The following is a 19,533-nucleotide window of genomic DNA, read 5'->3' as shown; positions in this document are numbered from 1 at the left end:
TGGGTGATCGCTGCTTGGTGTGGACTCGGTGGGACAAAAGGCTGAAGGGCCTGTTTCCATGCTGTATCTCTAAACTAAACTAAATTTAGTATTTACTCATCAATTGTAGTGGCGGCACGGTGGCACAGCGGTAGAGTTGCTGCCTCACAGCACCAGAGACCCGAGTTCGATCCTGACTACGGGCACTGGCTGTACGGAGTTTGTACATTCTCTCTTTAAGAGAGAGTTAGATAGAGCTCTAGGGGCTAGTGGAGTCAAGGGATATGGGGAGAAGGCAGGCACGGGTTATTGACAGGGAACGATCAGCCATGATCACAATGAATGGCGGTGCTGGCTCGAAGGGCCGAATGGCCTCCTCCTGCACCTATTTTCCATGTTTCTCTGTGACCATGTGGGTTTTCTCTGGGTGCTCCGGTTTCCTCCCACACTCCAATGATGTCCTGGTTTGCAGGTTAATTCTGTAAATGGCCCCTTGTGTGCAGGGAGTGGATGAGAAAGTGGGATAACATAGAACTGGAGTGAACGGGTGATCGGTGGTGAGCGTGGACTCGGTGGGCAGAAGGGGACTGTTTCCGCGCTGTATCTGTCCTTTCCAGTGCCTTGAGAAATGTACTTGCATGGGACTGATGGAACAGTACTGCTCTTCGAGCTTTCATCTGATCCCAGTTTGAAAAACCGGGTCCGTGGGCCCTTTTCATTTTCGCCCTTGAGTACGTCGACACGCGATGTAAAAATAATATTCTTGTTCGGGCTCATCTGCACTGTTGGTAATTATCTTAAATCTGTCTTGTCCAGTTGTTGATGACTGGACATATCTTCAACCATTGATATGTATCTTGGACCTCGTCCAAAGTCAACCTTATGGAAGAGTCTTTGCCTCACCTGTATACAAAAGTAATGTCTTGTTAAAGAGTTGTCTTCATAACCATGAGTGAACTGAGGGAAATACAGCAGACTTGGTATTTCAAAGCCCTGGGCAATATCGCCATTGACAAGTTACTGAAATATCATTCAATACCAATGGGACCACAGTGATATGAATTCTACTGTGCCGACTGCTTACTAATCTTGTTTGCTCTCCTTATTTACTCTCCTCTCTCGAGGCCTTTCATACTTCTTAACAGCAGCTGTTAATCTGCCTGTAGTCTAAAGTTAGATTGACTTTTTGTTTGACTTAGATTCAAACTCTTTGAATCACTTCCCTCTGGAAGGCGACTCCGGACTGTCAAAGCTGCCACAGCCAGACATAAAAACAGTTTTTATCCACGAGTAGTTGCTCTACTCAACAGCCAAAAATCTGTATCCTCCCTTTGATCTGGTATTTTGTTGGTTCACATGCTTGATCAATGGTGTTTTATCATTAATGTTTTATTATTATTAATGTTTCTGAGTCATTCGTAACTGTCACTGACAGTTGCCCACAAGTAACAACATGTCATGTTGTTACTTGTGGGCGGAGCACCAAGGCAAATTCCTTGTATGTGAATACTTGGCCAATAAAATTACTTACTTACTTTTTGTTTGGTCTTTCGTGTGACTGTTGTTACAGTGAAGGAGACCATATTGCAGGGTGTCTGAGTTTAGTTTAGTTTAGTTCAGAGATGCAGCGCGGAAACAGGCCCATTCGGCCCACCGAGTCCGCGCAGACCAGCGATCCCCGCACCCTAACACTGTCCTACACACACTCGGGGACGATTTACAATTTTTACAGAAGCCAATTAACCCACAAACCTGCACGTCTTTGGGGTGTGGGAAGAAACCGGAGCACCCGGAGAAAACCCACGCAGGTCACGGGGAGAGCGTGCAAACACCGCACAGACAGCACCCGTTGTCAGGATTGAACCTGCTTCTCTGGCGCTGCAAGGCAGCAACTCTAACGCTGCGCCACTGTGCCGCCCCTGAATAGTTGCAGATTTTTCAATCCTGACTTCGGGTGCTGTCAGCGTGGAGTTTGCACGATCTCCCTGTGACCGCGTGGATTTCCTCCAGGTGCTCCGGTTTCCTCCAATATCCAAAGATGTGTGGATTTTTAGCTTTATTAACCTCTATAAAATTGCCACTAGTGTGTAGTGAGTTGATGAGAAATTGGAATGACAAAGAACTAGTGTACGGGTGATCGATGGTTGGTGTGGACTCAGTGGGCCGAAGGGCCTGTTTCCATGCTGTAAGTTTGTTTAGTTTGTTCTGCATGCTATCCAATCAGATCAGATGTCCCATACCTAGTTACAACCAGTTCAAACTCAAGTACAACAGGTAGAGCAAAGGGGAAGATACAGAGTGCAGGATATAGTTCTCAGTTCTCAGTATACCGCATCAGTTCCACAGACAAAGTCCAATGTCCACAATGGGGATGAGATGAATTGGAAAGTAGCCTAGATTATGGAAGAAGCTTTTAATACTCAAGCCCATGCATGTAGAAACAAAGAACTGCAGATAATAATAATAATAATAATTTTATTTATAAAGCACTTTAAACAACTGCAGTTGCCACAAAGTGCTGTACATGAGAACTCATGAACAAAAAGCTATTACAACAATTAAAAACCATTAAAAACCGTAAAACGAAGGACTATAAAAAACACACTAAAAATTAAAAGACATTAAAAGCACTAAAAACAGGAGCAATGCCTCAGCCAGTGTCGAAAGCCAAAGAATAAAAATGTGTTTTGAGGGAGGATTTGAAGATGGACAGTGAGGGGGCCTGTCTGATGTGCAGCGGCAAGGTGTTCCAGAGTGCCGGAGCAGCAACAGAAAAGGCTCTATCCCCTCTGAGCTTCCGCTTAGACCTTGGTACCTCAAGGAGCAGCCGATCAGCTGACCTGAGGCACCGGGCAGGAGCATACAGGTGGAGCAGCTCAGAGAGGTAAGGCGGGGCGAGCCCATTCAACGATTTGAAAACAAATAAAAGAATTTTGAAATGAACTCGAAAGTGCACTGGGAGCCAGTGAAGGGAGGCCAAAATTGGCGTAATGTGCTCCCTCTTTCGAGTTCCGGTCAAAAGGCGAGCGGCAGCAAAAGATGCTGTTTTATACCAAAGATAGATGCAAAGTGCTGGAGTAAAGTGCCTGTCCACGATGCGAGTTCACCCAAGAGCTCTCCCGAGTTAAAAAAAATCAAGCGCGTAGAATTCTACGAACTCCTACGACCTTCCACAAGTATGTTTACGAGCTCCAACGAGTAAAAAGTAACAATTTTTTTCATCACAAGTATTTTTTTACTCGTGGACATTTTTCACAGCGTTGAAAAAACATCACGAGTAAAAAAATACTTGTGATGATAAAAATCGAGTTGCCATTGCAGCACATTAATAAGAATACAACATAATATTATAAAGGAATGTAACATAAAACATAAAAACATCCCCCCACATGGTTCCCATTATGAGCGAAGGCACAAAGTCCAGTCCCCATTCTCTTGTCCACCCATAGTCGGCCCTATTGAGGCCTCCGCAGTCGCCGCTACGGAGGCCCGATGTTTCAGGCTCTTCTCGCCGGGTGATGGTGCTCCGGAGTCGGGAGAACACTCTCAGCGGCTTGGGATACCTGGAACGGCCGCTTCCTTACTGGAAACCGCGGCTTCCGAAGCCGACAGGCCGCGCCGGATGGAGCTCCACCGCTGGCGATCTCGGCGAGAGATCCCAGGCTCCCGGTGTTAAAGTTCAGCGCTGCCGCCCGCGGCTGGCCGCTCCACAGACCCGCAGCTTCGCGATTGTTCAATCCCAGCAATCTAGCACCGGCGACCCGGACAAGGCATCGCCCGCTCCGCTCCGCGATAGCGCTCCGGCGCTGTGCCGCCGTCGAAGCCGGGGTTCTGGCCGGTCCCCTAAGGAAACGCCGCTCCAGACCCGATGGAAGGCCGCGAGTACGGGTCAAAGATGCTGCTCGGAGGAAAAGCCGCCTCTCAGACCAGATAGGGACCAGGAAAAGCAGTTCCCCCCCCCCCCCGCACCCCACCCCACACATAAAAAGACTAAACCTCCAAAAACAAAACACTATTTAACACACTAAAAATAAAAAAAAGAAGTGAAAAGACGGACAGCTGCAGGCAGGGCTGTCATGCCCAAATGGGTGGTGCCCCCCACAGGGATAGTGCTAGTATATGTGGTCAGCGTGGACTCAGGTGGGCCGAAGGGCCTGTTTCCACGCTATATCTCTAATCTAAACATGATTCATGTTGTGTGTAAAACGTGCATTAATTAATTAACGGTACATTCCAACTATTGTAACATCCTTCACATTTTGTACTTCAATTAGCACTTACTAAATTACATAGTTTTATTCTTTCAAAATCACAATACGAACTTCATCTTACTTACAATGCACAGAGTCTTTTGTTCAGTCTGCTATGTTGGAAGTGCTTGAACAGGTTAATTAGTTTATGTATAAGAAGGATTTGTTGCAAATTTCTAATGCATGCATTATTCATTTCGATGAAAGTTAATTCTACTTAGATTGGTAAAATTAAAAAGGATAGTGTTTTTAATACATTTGGATGGAGTTCAAATCGAACTGAGGTAACTTTACACAGGGTTTAGAGTCATAGAGTGATACAGTGTGGAAACAGGCCCTTCGGCCCAACTTGCCCAAACCGGCCAACATGTCACACCAACACTAGTCCCACCTGACCGCGTTTGGCCCACATCCCTCTAAACCTGCCCTATCCATGTACCTGTGTTTAATTAAATGTTGGAAGAGTCCCAGCCTCAACTACTTCCTCTGGCAGCTCGTTCCATACACCCACCACCCTTTGTGTGAAACCATTGCCTCTCCAGTTTCTATTAATTATTTTCCTCTCACCTCTGTCGAGGTTAGGGTTACCGTTTTCTGGGTAAAAAAACTCTGTGTGTTTACCTGATCAGTTCCTCTCATGATAGACAATAGGCAATGGGTGCAGCAGTAGGCCATTCGGCCCTACCGCCATTCAACGTGATCGGTAAACTGTGGCCCCTGGTTCTGGACTCCCCCAACATGGGGGACATGTTTCCTGCCTCTAGCGTGTCCAAACCCTTAATAATCTTCTGTTTTTCAATAAGTTACCCTCTCATCCTTCTAAATTCCTGAGTGTACAAGCCCAGCCGCTCCCATATTATCTGTTCTCACCAGTAAGTTAATGGAAGATAAACCCTTGGGAAAATTCTCAGTCAGTCCATTTCCGGTATTAATTACTGCTCATTATGAACTGCCAGGGATGCGGAATAAACAGCCTGCTTAAACACTGCCTGCAGAGGGAAGAAACTACTCCTTGTTCATCTGTGACTAATTAATTTTCAGCGTAATGTTCATGAAAAAAAAATGCTTGTTGACACACACACGCACGCACTTTTTTTCCAGTTCGGTTTGTCTTATAGTCACGTGTAGCAAGGTACAGTGAAAAGCTTTTGTTGCATGCTGACCAGCCAGCAGAAAGACAATGCATTATTACAATCGAGCCATTTACAGTGTACATATATGTATATGATAAGGGAAGGTAGACAAAAATGCTGGAGAAACTCAGCAGGTGAGGCAGCATCTATGGGGCAAATGAATATGTGATGTTTCGGATTGAGAACTATTCCGTCACCTATTCCTTCGCTCCATAGACGCTGCCTCACCCGCTGAGTTTTTTCCAGCATTTTTGTCTACCTTCGATTTTTCCAGCATCTGCAGTTCCTTCTTAAACATATGTGATAAGGGAATGGCATTTAGTGCAAGGTAAAGCCAGCAAAGTCCGATCAAGGTTTAGTCCGAGGGTCACCAATGAGGTTTTAATGATAGACTCAAAGTGCTGGAGTAACTCAGTGGGATAGACTGCATCTCTGGAGAGAGGGAATGGGTGATGTTTCTGTTCGAGTTCCCGACCCGAATCGTCACCCATTCCTTCTCTCCGGAGATGCTGCCTCTCCAGCTGAGTTACTCCAGTATTTTGTGTTCATCTTCGATTTAAATCAGCATCTGCAGTTCCCTCCTACACACGAGGTTACAATGAGAGTAGTTCAATGTATTGCAGGATTGAATTATTTTGCTTTTACTGCAATTTATTCATATCTGCTATTCTCTAATGATGAAATAAATGCTCTTAATATAAAACATGATCTCTTTCATGTCAGAGCAACATCACCCAAAAAAACATAGATTGTTTGAATTATCAATCAAAATCATGAAACATATTAAAATGCAGCACGGTGGCACAGCGGTAGAGTTGCTGCCTTACAGCGCCAGAGATCCGGGTTCGATTCTGACTGCCGGTGCTGTCTGTACGGAATTTATACATTCTCACTGTGACCGCGTGGGTTTTCTCCGGGATCTCTGGTTTCCTCCCACACTCCAATGACGTACAGGTTTGTTGGCTAATTGGCTTTGGTAAAAATTGTAAATTGTTCCGAGTGTGTGTAGGATAGAGTTAGTGTGCGGGGATTGCTGGCCGGCGCGGACTCGGTGGGCTGGTGTGCCTGTTTCTGCACTGTATCTCCCAACTAAACAAATATATCTCTGAATCGACAGTCTGCCGCAGCCTTATTGCTGCTTACCTTCAAGAAGCTGATGCTGACAATTCCCCTTCACAAGACCCGTCGAGTCCGCGCCGACCAGCGATCCCCGCACACAAACACTATCCGACACACAATTTACAATTTTTACCGGCGCCAATTAACCTACAAACCTGCGCGTCTATGGATCGTGGTGGGAAACCGGAGCACCCGGAGAAAACACACGCGGGTCACGGGGGAGAACGTACAAACTCCGTACAGACAGCACCCGTGGTCAGGTTCGAACCCGGGTCTCCGGCGCTGTGAGGCAGCAACTCTACCGGGTCACAGCCTGCAAATTCATCTCGATGTCTTCTGAAGTAGGATATATATATTGTTTGTATTGTTCCTGCCAGATTAGATTAGCAGCTTCTGCATATAATAGTCTTTCCCGGATTCAGCCGTTCATTAAGCAGATGAACAGTGTTAGGATGCACACTATATTTCCGGCGTTGTCTAGACAATACGTTTTGAATTATATGCCTGGGATAATTACACTTTGTTTGGCAAATGAGGCAAGAATATTAATAGCGTGCTACCTTGGTAGAATTCTGCAAGTGTAGCCCAATTTGTCTGCAATTCTTCTGTCGGATTCACAGATTTATTTTTTAATTAAAATGCTACTTCACACAGTTGTACGTGCAGTTACTGATGCTATGAAATGATTTTAAACTTGAGTGTGAATGTTGCAAGGCCTGGATAGAGTGGATGTGGAGAGGATGTGTCCACTAGTGGGAAAGTCTAGGACCAGAGGCCACAGCCTCAAAATGAAAGGACGTTCCTTTTGGAAGGAGATGACGAGGAATTCCTTTAGCCAGAGGGTGGTGAATCTGTGGAATTCTTTGCCACAGAAGGCTGTGGAGGCCATATCAATGGGTATTTTTAAGGCAGTGATAGATAGATTGTTGATTAGTACGGGTGTCAGAGGTTATGAGGAGAAGGCAGGAGAATGGAGTTGAGAGGGAGTGATAGATCAGCCATGATTGATTGAATGGCAGAGTATACCTGATGGGCTGAATGGCCTAATTCTGCTACTATCACTTAATAACTTACCATAACAATTAGTACGACAGGTCCGGAAGAATGAACAAATACGCCTGTCCGGCCGGTGAAGGATGTGTTAGTCTAAGATGCCAAACAGTGAGCATTATTGCCACAAAGGATGGTCATACTGACAGCTTCGGCAGTTAAATATTCTGCGAGTAATTCCTGACAGAAAGTATACAGCAGTATTGTAACAGAGAGAGTAGGTATGTCCAAGCCAGCTGTGAAATGCAGGTTAAATAGAGCAAATAAGTCTGTGGAATTCTCTGCCTCAGAGGGTGGTGGAGGCCGGTTCTCTGGATACTTTCAAGAGAGAGCTAGAGAGGGCTCTTAAAGATAGCGGAGTCAGTGAGATAAGGGAAGAAGGCAGGAACGGGGTACTGATTGTGGATGATCAGCCATGATCACATTGAATGGCGGTGCTGGCTCGAAGGGCCGAATGGCCAACTCCTGCACCTATTGTCTATTGTCTACTGTCTATTGAACTCATCCCCTCAACATCCTGTGTGTCTGAACCCATCTCTTTATCATTGGCAGCCTTGTAGGCTCTGGAATGCCTGTGGGGTGAATATCAATAGTCATGTGAAAAAATGGGAGGCCATGTTGCACTTGTGGACGACGTTGGTGAGGCCGCATTTTAGAGTATTGTGTTCGGTTCTGGGCACCACGTTATAGGAAAGGCGTTGTCAAGCTGGAAAGGGTACAGAGAAGATTTACGAGGATGTTGCCAGGACTGGAGGGCCTGAGCTACAGGGCGAGGTTGAGTAGGCTGGGACTCTATTCCTTGGAGTGCAGGAGGATGAGGGGTGATCCTGTAGAGGTGTATAAAATCATGTGGGGAATAGATCGGGCAGATGCACGGTGTCTCTTGCCCAGAGTAGGTAGGAGCTGGTCGGGGATCAGTATCTGTGATGGACCGGGCAACGTCCAACACTATTTGCAATCTTCTTCGTTGAGCTGTGACCACTTTGGTGCAATGATTAATATAGTTTAGAGATACAGTGAGGAAAGAGGCCCTTCGGCCCCACCGGGTCCGCGCCGACCAGCGATCCCCGCATATTAACACCATCCTACACACACCAGAGACCTTTTTTACATTTACCAAACCAGTTAACCTCGAAACCTGTACGTCTTTGGAGTGTGGGAGGAAACCGATGATCTCAAAGAAAACTCACGGTGAGGACGTACAAACTCCGGACAAACATGCACCCGTAGTCGGGATCGAACCTGGGTCTCCGGCGCTGCAAGCGCTGTAAGGCAGCAACTCTACCGCTGTGTCAACATTCCGATCTCTCCCGCTTTTATTTATTGAGGCCCACCCCACCTGCCCGCGTTTGGCCCATATCCCTCCAAACCCGTCCCATCCATGTACCTGTCTAACTGTTTCTTCAACATTACACTCCTGTCATGCTAACCTTGTCGAAATATCACAATACCATATAACCATATAACAATTACAGCACGGAAACAGGCCATCTCGACCCTTCTAGTCCGTGCCGAACACATAATCTCCCCTAGTCCCATATACCTGCGCTCAGACCATAACCCTCCATTCCTTTCCCATCCATATAACTATCCAATTTATTTTTAAATGATAAAAACGAACCTGCCTCCACCACCTTCAATGGAAGCTCATTCCACACAGCTACCACTCTCTGAGTAAAGAAGTTCCCCCTCATGTTACCCCTAAACTTCAGTCCCTTAATTCTCAAGTCTTGTCCCCTTGTTTGAATCTTCCCTACTCTCAGTGGCAAAAGCTTTTCCACGTCAACTCTGTCTATCCCTCTCATCATTTAAAAAACCTCTATCAAGTCCCCCCTTAACCTTCTGCGCTCCAAAGAATAAAGCCCTAACTTGTTCAACCTTTCTCTGTAACTTAGTTGCTGAAACCCAGGCAACATTCTAGTAAATCTCCTCTGTACTCTCTCTATTTTGTTGACAATAAAGTCTTGGAACGATCAGGTTCAGGAATGCAACGCGGTTTTTTAAAATAAAATAAAAATAAAAAGGATAAAGCAGTTTTTCTTTACTTAAAATCAGCTTATTTCAAATTAATTCCTGAAGGGAGACAATTTCTTTCAAAGTGGCTTAAAACTTTGGTTTAAAAATCAGCATACTTTAAATTACTTTTGAAGGGCTTAACAATGACAAAGTATATCTTTGAATTTCAACTAACTTGACGGCCTCCACCTGCCTGAAGGACTAATGGAAATACTTAAAGGCAGAGCTTTCGTCTGGATTCCTTGCCAAATAGGTCATTTCTTGTATGGATTATGGAGTGATATGTAAGTGGGAGAGATACAGAGTGAGTCACTCACAGGCTCATCTGACTTTGGGAACCCTTGCGGCGAGGGGAATTCCCGAGGATACAATACATTTCTATTTTTTTTAGTCATCATCATCATCGGTCACTCGGAAGGAGTATGACTGTCCTCTTCACAGCAGGCAGTGAAGAAAGCGAATGGCATGTTAGTCTTCATTACAAGGGGAGTTGAGTATAGGAGCAAAGAGGTCCTTCTGCAGTTGTACAGGGCCCTAGTGAGACCACACATGGAGTATTGTGTGCAGTTTTGGTCCCCTAATTTGAGGAAGGACATTCTTGCTATTGAGGGAGTGCAGCGTAGGTTTACAAGGTTAATTCCCGGGATGGCGGGACTGTCATATGCTGAGAGAATGGAGCAGCTGGGCTTAGATGTTTAGATACTTCTGGAGTTTAGAAGGATGAGAGGGCATCTTATGGAGACATACTCCTGCACCTATTGTCTATTGTCACACTGTATCACTCTATGACTCGATGACAAAATGTACCATCATGACACAAATCTTAAAAATACAGAAAGACAGTGAATGCTGGAGTAACTCGGTGGGTCGGGCAGCATCCCTGGGGAACAAGGATATGTGTGAGTTCAACACAACACGGTTATGACTGGGGAAGTGCCTCGACCCGGAACGTCACCTACCCATGTTCTCCAGAGATGCCGCCTGGCCCGCAGAGTTACTCCAGCACTCTGTGTGTGTCTTTCTTAATGGGAATAAATCAGGCAGAGGGAAACCGAGGTTGTGAACTCTGATGGACTGTTGCATTGGATCAGATGCAGGCGAGGATTGTGCCTGTGGCAGCAACAACAGAGCCTAGAAGTAAGGTGTCACATCTCCTCTCCACTCGCAAAGGCTTTTCTCGTTTTTACAGCCCGCAGCAACTGTGGCAAATGTATTTCTGCAACACAAACCTATCGTGTGTGAAGTCCTCCAGAAATATGAAGAGTTCTGTCCTTTCATTTACCGGACTGGTAATATCTCTCATCCAACAGCCTCTTCTCTCTTCACTTTTTCAAGTGTAGGAGTCGGCCGTCAGTGGGCGGTCACAGTGGCGCAGCGGGTAGTGTTGCTGCCTCACAGCGCCAGAGACCCCAGGTTCGATCCCGACTATGGGTGCTTGTCTGTACGGAGTTTGTAGACTCTCACCGCGACTGTATCAAAAACAGGAAGGCAGATTATTATCTAAATGGCGTCAAGTTGGGAAAAGGGGATCTGGTGGTCCTTGTTCATCAGTCTATGAAAGTAAGCATGCATGTACAGCAGGCAGTGAAGAAAGCGAATGGCATGTTGGCCTTTATAACAAGAGGAGTCGAATATAGGACCAAAGAGGTCCTTCTGCAGTTGTACAGGGCCCTAGTGAGACCACACCTGGAGTACTGTGTGCAGTTTTGGTCCCCCTAATTTGAGGAAGGACATTCTTGCTATTGAGGGAGTGCAGCGTAGGCTTACAAGGTTAATTCTCGGGATGGCGGGACTGTCATATGTTAAGAGAATGGAGCGGCTGGGCTTGTACACTCTGGAGTTTAGAAGGATGAGAGGGCATCTTATTGTAACATATAAGATTGTTAAGGGTTTGGACACGCTAGAGGCAGGAAACACGTTCCCGATGTTGGGGGAGTCCAGAACCAGGGGCCACAGTTTAAGAATAAGGGGTAAGCCATTTAGAACGGAGACGAGGAAACACTTTTTCTCACAGAGAGTTGTGAATCTGTGGAATTCTCTGCCTCAGAGGGCTGTGGAAGCAGGTTCTCTGGATACTTTCAAGAGAGAGCTAGATAGGGCTCTTAAAGATAGCGGAGTCAGGGGATATGGGGAGAAGGCAGGAACGGGGTACTGATTGGGGATGATCAGCCATGATTACATTGAATGGCGGTGCTGGCTCGAAGGGCCGAATGGCCTACTCCTGCACCTATTGTCTATTGACCTGCGTGGGTTTTCTCCGAGATCTTCGGTTTCATCCCACGCTCCAAAGACATAGGGCTTTGCAGATTAATTGGCTTGGTATAAGTGTAAATTGTCCCCAGTGTGTGTGGGATAGAGTCAGTGTACGGGGATCGCTGGTCAGCGCGGACTCGATGGGCCGAAGGGCCTGTTTCCACACTGTGTCTTTAAACTAAACTAAAAATAATTAAAAGCAATTTAAAAAAAAATGAAATGACAATAAGTAAAAATATATTCCATGTTGCTGATTATCAACTTTTTAATATATTCTTTGGAGTTTGACTTTTCATGTTCTTGATACTGTTCAAAAGACTGGTTAATTTTATTCATAAATTTTAATATTTTACTTCCTTTATTGTGGAGTGTTTTGTAATGTATTATGTAAAGCTATTAATATTTTATAAGATTTTCATTACACTGAAATAAATGTTTTTCCACACTTGCATTTTCACAAATGATCTTTGAGCCTATTGTATTTTTCCCTCTCATTCCAAGACTATTTGGGGCAGTTTTGGCAGGCCAGGCAGATAGATGATGGGGGATGAGGGGGGGGGGGGGGGGGGGGGGGGGGGAGAGGTAGGTTGGGTCCGAAGCTCAGGTGCAACAGGTCGAAGATAAGCCAATGTGCTCCAATTCAAAACAGAAGGTAGTTGAGGCCAGTTCATTGGCTATATTTAAGAGGGAGTTAGATGTGGCCCTTGTAGCTAAAGGGATCAGGGGGTATGGAAAGAAGGCAGGTACAGGATACTGATTGGGGATGATCAGCCATGATCACATTGAATGGCAGTGCAGGCTCGAAGGGCCGAATGGCCTACTCCTGCACCTATTTTCTATGTTTCTATGTTTCTATCAAAAGGCATTTAAGGTGACACTCATGTGCCTGATACCTTAAAGAATGGGTCGACTGGGCTTGTATTCACTGGAATTTAGAAGGAAGAGAGGGGATCTTATAGAAACATGTAAAATTCTTAAGGGATTGGGCAGGCTAGATGCAGGAAAAATGTTGCCCCATGTTGGGGGAGTCCAGAACCAGGGGTCACAGTTTCTCACATCTACAACTTCCTGCAATTTCTTGCTGTCTCAGGCAGAGCTTTTAAGATACATGTGATCCACGGACACATGTTTTCCACCGAGGCTCGTATATATTTGTTCAAGCAAGTAAACATTCTAAAGACGTTAAAGGCACTTTTGCCAATTGATTTTTATCCCTCTGTTTCTAAAGTGAGTAATCTATACTATTTTTCGAACGATCACCCAAATCCTGAAGCTCACTCGTGATGTTTCAGACTTACAGGCGGCTGTGGGTGGGATCATGAGGGGAACTAATTGAGGGGTTGTTTTTGTTTATTGATCCCGTGCGCTTAGCGGGATAGTGAAGATTGAGTGATGGGAAGTCAGTTACTCGAAGCTCGCAATCAATTCTCAGAGGTCGCTGTGTTTCTGACCTCCAGCGCAGCTGGGAGGGAAAACAAATGAGCAGAGAAAAATCCATTTACAAGCGACCTCCAGGAGGAGGTCAGAGACGAGCTGTTGCGGGTTGAAGATAGACACAAAAAGCTGCAGTAACAATAGACAGTAGGTGCAGGAGGTGGCCATTCGGCCCTTCGAGCCAGCACCGCCATTCACTGTCATCATGGCTGATCATCCACAATCAGTACCCCGTACCTGTCTTCTCCCCATATCCCCTGACTGCTATCATTAAGAGCTCTATCTAACTCTCTCTTGCAAGAATCCAGAGAACTGGCCTCTACCGCCTTCAGAGGCAGAGTTGCCCCCCCTTCCCCCTCGGTCATGACTGACCATGGGTGATGCATCCTAGTTTGCAGGTGATGTGTGGTTGGATGCAAGCCTGGGCGATCGATGTCACATGGAGAACAGGCTGTTGCCCATGCAGCACGTCCCCCCCCCTCTCCACGTCACTGATCCATCCAAAGGAACAGCAGGGCCGTTACAGTTTGGCACCAGCGCCGTCGCAGGAGCTGCCAGAGCGAGGTTGTAGACAACGACGAACTGCCTTAGGGGCTCCGACTCCGGATATTCTTGAGGTTTACTCCTGGAGCCTTTTCCATGACTGGATATGGCCACAAGGAAGTGGAGGTTTTAAATCAGAGTTTTCCCTCTCCTAGATGGACTGCCTTCCCAGGCTGACGAGCCCCATCTGCCCGAGACTCGTGGGGGCGGGAGCGTCTACCTTCCCGTGCAGGTCTATAGCACCTGCCACACTGCCCACCGTGGGCTGTTGCTATAGACGGAGAATTCCACAGATTCACAACCCTCTGTGTGAAAAACTCAGCGGGACAGGAGAGAAGGAATGGGTGACGTTTCGGGTCGAGGCCCTTCTTCAGACTGGTTAGGGACAAGGGAAACGAGAGATATAAGCGGTGATGTGGAGAGATAAAGAACAATGAATGAAAGATATGCGATGATAAGGAAACAGGCCATTGTTAGCTGCTTGAAGGTACACAAAATTGCTGGAGAAACTCAGCGGGTGCAGCAGCATCTATGGAGCGAAGGAAATAGGCGAAGTTTCGGGCCGAAACCCTTCTTCAGACTGATTGTTAGCTGCTTGCCTGACGAGGATTAAATTTGTACTTGCTGGGCTTTGTCCTTGTCATAGATAATCTCAAGTTGTTCTCGAAAGAGCTCGTGACGCCTGTAAACAAGGGCAGACTGATTTTGCGCGTGAACTAACACAGATTGGAATTGAAAACTGCTGGGAAGTAAATGAATTCGGCGGAGGAGAAACTAAACAAAAGGCGCAGTCTATATCCTTGATGTGTGTTTGTTTGGTGTCAACCGAATCTGTCCACAACTCATTGGAAGATCAATGATACTGTAACAGGCAGTTTCCCTAAGGACCCTGACACCTTTTTGCCCGATTTGAAAATCGGTAAGGTGGCCAAAAAAAAAGAGATAGAGTGAGATTTAAAAGATGCAATTGATCGAAAGAATTCAAATCAAATATAGAGCCTGTCTGAGCAACACGACGTTAAGTCATGAATTGAAAAAGAACAATTGGGCGGTCATGGTGGCGCAGCGGTAGAGTAGCTGCCTCACAGCGCCAGAGACCCGGGTTCGATCCTGACCACTGGTGCTGTCTGTACGGAGTTTGTACGTTCTCCCCGTGACCTGCGTGGGTTTTCTCCGGGCGCTCCGGGTTTCCTCCCACACTCCAAAGGCGTGCAGGTTTGTAGATCAATTGGTGTCGGTGAGAATTGTAAATGGTCCCTAGAGTGTAGGATGGTGCCAATGTACTGCGGGTGATCGCTGGTCGGCGTGGACTCGGTGGGCCGAAGGGCCTTGTTTCTGCGCAGTATCTCCAACCGAAACTAAGTCTGTTATTTTAATGGGAGGATGACCAAATCTGTGCATTTCCGGTCAATTTATTCAATTTATTCATTCATAAATTGTGGATTTCACCAACACGACCATTATATGTTGTACATCCCTATTCATAACGTATAATCATGCACAATCATATATGATCACATATAGTCTTTTCGCTGACTGGGTAGCATGCAACAAAATAAGCGTATCTTTGCAGAACCTGACCTCGGGCGCTGTCCGTGTGGAGTTTGCACGTTCTCCCTGTGACCGCCTGGGTTTCCTCCCACGACTAAAAGACGTGCGAGATTGTAGATTGATTGTGAAAAGTGCCCCCAGTGTAGAGGGAGTGGATGTCTAAGTGGGGCGACATAGAACTATGTTACACTCCCACACTCCAAAGGCGTGCCGGTTTGTAGGTTAATAGACACTTGGAAATTGTCCCTAGTGAGTGTAGGGGTTCTGATTGGGGATGATCAGCCATGATCACATTGAGTGGCGGTGCTGGCTCGAAGGGCCGAATGGCCTACTCCTGCACCTATTGTCTATTGTCTATTGATAGTGCTTGTTCGGCGTGGACTCGGTGGGCCGAAGGGCATGTTTCTACACTCTATCGCTAAAGTCTAACATCTAAAGTTAAGACTATAGTGATCGATGGTCGGCACGGACTCCGTGGGCCGAATGGCCTGTTTCCACACTGTATCTCTAAAGTCTAAAGCCAACAGTAAAGGCCAAAGTCTAGCCTGAATGGGTGATCAATGTTCAGTGTGGATTTGGTGGGCCGAAGGGCCTGTTGCCATGCTGTCCCTTCCAATCAATTCAAGTACAGAAAGTTGAGGAATGAAGTCATGAAAGCAAGTCAGAAAAAATACTGACTGCTTTTTACAAATATGTGAAGGGAAGTGGGAGATAATGAAAATAATAGGTGAAGCGGAGTGTGGGGGTGGGTGTGATTCTGAAGGAGTACATTTTGTCAGCCTTCATCGGGTAAAGTGACAATGCAGACATTGAATTTAATGAAGGGATCAGGGTTAAGGGATGAGCAGCAGAATAGATTCAAGTTTGGAGTTTGTTCCTTCGTGATCAACACTGCCTTTCGCAATTTACCTTCACAAGTTCGCTTTTGGAATCCGGAATGCGATTCCTCGCTGAATTAGGAGGGGGGGGGGGGGGGGGGCAGTCAATAGACAATAGACAATAGGTGCAGGAGTAGGCCATTCGGCCCTTCGAGTCAGCACCAAATCTTGGTTCGACCACACTTGAAGCACCCCCTGCTATTCTGCTCATCATATTATATAGAGTTAGACAATAAAAAAATACATTAAAAGAATCATTACAAGGATGACAACAGTAATATGAAGGTTGACTTATTGAGCGGCACGGTGGCGCAGCGGTAGAGTTGCTGCCTCACAGCGCCAGAGACCCGGGTTTGATCCTCACCACGGGCGCTGTCTGTACAGAATATGTACGTTCTCCCCGCGACCCGCGTGGGTTTCCTTCGGGTGCTCCGGTTTCCTCCCACACTCCAAAGGCGTTCGGGTTCGTCGGTTAATTGGCTTCTGTGAAATGTGTATAGGATATAAATTAAATTAAATTAAATTTCTTTATTTATATAGCACATTTTTAGTCAACTTGCATTGACCCCAAAGTGCTTCACATAATTACATCCACACACACAGGCAAAGGTGGGTGAAGTGTCTTGCCCAAGGACACAACGACAGTATGCACTCCAAGCGGGATTCGAACCAGCTACCTTCCGGTTGCCAGCCGAACACTTAGCCCATTGTGCCATCTGTCGTCCGTAAATAAGTGTTTAGGTGATCGCTGGTTGGCGCGGACTTGGTGGCCCTAAGGGCCCATTTCTACGCTGTATCTCTTAGCTAAATTCAACAAAACTTACCAGTAAAGTGAGATCCAACAGAGTATTTTTTCCAGATGAAAGTTTCAAGGGCATTCTAATGGGGGTCTTTATAAAAAAAATGAAATGTTTTGAAACAGTAGGTACAGAGGGAATGGTTTGCAATGTATTTTTAAACTCTGAGCGCTTAGGAAATAATTATAAGGTCATATGGGATAGGAGTAGAATTAGGCCATTTGGCCCATCAAGTCTACTCCGCCATTCAATCATGGCTGATCTATCTCTCCCTCCCAACCCCATTCTCCTGCCTTCTCCCCATAACGCCTGACACCCGCACTAATCAAAAATCTATTTATCTCTGCCGTAAAAATGTCCACTGACTTGGCCTCTACAGCCTTCTGTGGCAAAGAATTCCACAGATTCACCACCCTCTGACTAAATACATTTCTCTTCATCTCCTTCCTAAAGGAACGTCCTTTAATTCTGAGTGTGACTTCTGGTCCTAGACTCTCCCACTAGTGGAAACATCCTCTCCACATCCACTCTATCCAGGCCTTTCACTATTCTGTATGTTTCAATGAGGTCCCCCCCTCATTCTTCTAAACTCCAGCGAGTACAGGCCCAGTGCCGACAAACGCTCATCGTAGGTTAACCCACTCATTCCTCATATATTCAATGGGTCCTTGGACACGTCAATGAAAGGTTATTTGTAGATGCAGCAAGCAATTAGGCAGGCATGTGCTTATTAGAAGGGGATTTGAGTACAGGAGTAAAGATGTGTTAATTGTAGTTATATAAGATCATGGTGAGAGGAGAATTATAAATACTAATTATTCCCTAACTAAATCACAGGTAAAGACATACATATATAATGGAGGAAATGCAGTAAAGAATCACTGCACTGATTCCAGGGATGATTTGCTTTCTCTATGAGCAGTGATTATGCACCACATGTCATTTAATTTCGAGATACAGCATGGAAACAGGCCCTTCAGCCCACCTAGTCCACACTGACCAGCGATTCCCGCACATTAACACTATTCTACACAAACTAGGGCCTATTTACATTTATTCCGAGCCAATTAACGTACAAAGCCGCACGCCTTTGGGACGTGTGTGGAAACGGGAGCACCCGGAGGAAACCCACGCAGTTCACAGGTGAAAACGTGCAAACTCCACACAGAGAGACGATAGACAATAGGTTCAGAAGTAGGCCATTCTGCCCTTCAAGCCAGCACTGCCATTCGATGTGACCATGGCTGATCATCCCCAATCAGTACCCCGTTCCTGCCTTCTCCCCATATCCCCTGACTCCGCTATCTTTAAGAGCCCTATCTCTTGAAAGTATCCAGAGAACCGGCCTCCACCGCCCTCTGAGGCAGAGAATTCCACAGACTCACAACTCTCTGTGTGAAAAAGTGTTTCCTCGTCTCCGTTCTAAATGGCCTACCCCTTATTCTTAAACTGTTGGCCCCTGGTTCTGGACTCCCCCAACATCGGGAACATCAGACAGCACCTAAGGTCAGGATCGAACCAGGCGCTGTGAGGCAGCAGCTCCACCATTCCTGAGAAGTTAATTCATCGTTGCACCCAAATAACTATCAGACAACGAAAAAAAGGATTCTATTAAATTAAGATCCTTTTCAGAATGGTAGGCAGTGACTAGTGGGGTACCGCAAGGCTCAGTGCTGGGACCCCAGCTATTTACAATATATATTAATGATCTGGATGAGGGAATTGAAGGCAATATCTCCAAGTTTGCGGATGACACTAAGCAGGGGGGCAGGGTTAGCTGTGAGGAGGATGCTAGGAGACTGCAAGGTGACTTGGATAGGCTGGGTGAGTGGGCAAATGTTTGGCAGATGCAGTATAATGTGGATAAATGTGAGGTTATCCACTTTGGTGGCAAAAACAGGAAAGCAGACTATTATCTAAATGGTGGCCGATTAGGAAAAGGGGAGATGCAGCGAGACCTGGGTGTCATGGTACACCAGTCATTGAAAGTAGGCATGCAGGTAGGTGCAGCAGGCAGTGAAGAAGGCGAATGGTATGTTAGCATTCATAGCAAAAGGATTTGAGTATAGGAGCAGGGAGGTTCTACTGCAGTTGTACAGGGTCTTGGTGAGACCACACCTGGAGTATTGCGTACAGTTTTGGTCTCCAAATCTGAGGAAGGACATTATTGCCATAGAGGGAGTGCAGAGAAGGTTCACCAGACTGATTCCTGGGATGTCCGGACTGTCTTATGACGAAAGACTGGATAGACTCGGCTTATACTCGCTAGAATTTAGGAGATTGAGGGGGGATCTTATAGATACTTACAAAATTCTTAAGGGGTTGGACAGGCTAGATGCAGGAAGATTGTTCCCGATGTTGGGGAAGTCCAGGACAAGGGGTCACAGCTTAAGGATAAGGGGGAAATCCTTTAAGACCGAGATGAGAAAAACATTTTTCACACAGGGAGTGGTGAATCTCTGGAACTCTCTGCCACAGAAGGTAGTTGAGGCCAGTTCATTGGCTATATTTAAGAGGGAGTTAGATGTGG

The 19,533-nt window shown here is 46.1% G+C and overlaps 1 protein-coding gene across 1 annotated transcript in view; it reads left to right on the top strand.

Moving 5' to 3' along the window:
* LOC116984380 (protein kinase C-binding protein NELL1-like) overlaps nt 1-19,533 on the top strand; it is a 74,699-nt gene that overhangs the window by 19,154 nt on the left and 36,012 nt on the right. The window lies entirely within an intron of this gene.

The sequence above is a fragment of the Amblyraja radiata genome, chromosome 20 (genome assembly GCF_010909765.2).
Source record: "Amblyraja radiata isolate CabotCenter1 chromosome 20, sAmbRad1.1.pri, whole genome shotgun sequence".
NCBI lineage: Eukaryota > Metazoa > Chordata > Chondrichthyes > Rajiformes > Rajidae > Amblyraja > Amblyraja radiata.
This window is presented reverse-complemented; position numbering and strand designations above follow the sequence as displayed.